Below are 1,829 nucleotides of genomic sequence, written 5' to 3' on the forward strand. Positions count from 1 at the left end.
CCAAAATTAGAACTCTACTTTACTCCCCTCTCTCAACCTCCAACGCCGTAATTAGTGTCCTTTATATATAGTTATGGGAAGGGCTTTATCATTTTCCTCCACCCTTGTTTTCTCTATTTTTTGCTTTTCTTTTTTTAGTGTGTTAAATATTAATCCTTGTGTGCAATAATAGTTGTTTTACTATTGAATTTGATATACGAATAAAAATATAATAAAAAACATGAATAATTTTGCTATATTACTACTTAAATATAATAAATTTAATAATTTGAGAAATATATTGAGTAATGAATACCAGTATTTAATAGTAGAAATAAAATTGATAAAAACATTAAATTTTTTATTGATTTTTATAAATATTGTTGGACATATATATTTTAATATAGTGGATATGGATTGCTGGATAGAATTAGTATTGAAATTGAATTAATTGAATTTGTGTTTTTTAAAGGTGGAGGCATAAGACAAGTTACTTGAGACGAAGCGTAAGCCCCGAGACGATGAGGCATAAGCCTCATGGATCCTTTAATTTTTATTATTTATAAATTAATATAAGTAAAAATAAATATTTTTAAAAATATAAATCACCAAGAAAATAAAACTACATCAAATTTAAAAAAAAAAAGTGAAAAATCTATCTAAAAGATATTTTACCTGATATGAGACGAAGCGTAAGCCCCGAGACGATGAGGCATAAGCCTTATGGATCCTTTAATTTTTATTATTTATAAATCAATATAAGTGAAAAAAAATATTTTTAGAAAGATAAATCACCAAGAAAATAAAACTACATCAAAAAAAAAAATTAAAAAAAATGAAAAATCTATCTAAAAGTACTGAAGCCTTAAAAATATTAATCAAAGTCACACATACGAAGTCAATTTTTCATATAATAATAATAACAATAAATCATAATATATTCTCAAAAACACTAATGTATCTAAAAAAAATATATATATATATAACTAACAACCCCTTATTTGGGAACGAAAGGGATAATTCTGATTTTAATGTACAATCACTATCAAGGTGGAGATCATCATCACTCATACTATCAATCATATTTTCAGTATTTGTGGTAACACATCTAACTTTATCAACAATCTCCACATCTTATAGTGCTTCATCTATTTGAACCTGCATAGATTGTCCTATCCCTAGATATTAAAACAAAAAGAAACTGAAGTTATTTTTCATTACTAAAAGCACAAAAGAGTTTGTCATAAAAGAATAAGAAGAGGAAAGTAATTCATGGCAACCAGAGCTTATAAATTTACATATACAAGCTACACGTCAGATATAAATAAAGCTCATAGATGCAAATTACATGTTCGATACATATAAAGCTCACATATTCATATGTAAGCTACATGGTTCTGACCCTTATATCATTACAGATTTTATTACAATATTGATGTCTTTCATTTTACTTTTACTCTAAATTATGACTTTATGCTAAGTGAATCTATACAACATAAATGAAATGCATACATACTTATTAGAAGTTTCAATTACTCATTGCTTTTTGCTTGATCCAACTATGTCTTTTGCACTACCGACGTTAGCCATAATTTTCAGAGGAAGGTCATCCTCAAATGGAGTAACTAGTGTAATCTCACGTGTTTTACACGTGTAATGTTTGATCATTTAAAATTAAATAATTTTAGTTATTGCAAAAAATTTTAATATAGTGTAAAAGTTTAAATCACATTTCAATGATTCTTCACACTTTAATATAATAATATAAATATAAATATATATTTTAGTGTGAACACATATATATTTCACCAGCAGAAGTTCTAAGTGGTTGATGGATCATGACTTTTGCG

General features: G+C 26.0%; 1 protein-coding gene across 1 annotated transcript in view; it reads right to left on the bottom strand.

Moving 5' to 3' along the window:
* LOC107874889 (ubiquitin carboxyl-terminal hydrolase 3) overlaps positions 1-105 on the bottom strand; it is a gene marked incomplete in the record, with an annotated part of 17,138 nt that extends 17,033 nt beyond the window's left edge. The window contains 1 exon segment of the mRNA XM_047413566.1: positions 1-105.
* Between the last annotated feature and the right edge of the window lie 1,724 nt (positions 106-1,829).

This window comes from Capsicum annuum, chromosome 6 (assembly GCF_002878395.1).
Source record: "Capsicum annuum cultivar UCD-10X-F1 chromosome 6, UCD10Xv1.1, whole genome shotgun sequence".
In the NCBI taxonomy this organism is placed as follows: domain Eukaryota; kingdom Viridiplantae; phylum Streptophyta; class Magnoliopsida; order Solanales; family Solanaceae; genus Capsicum; species Capsicum annuum.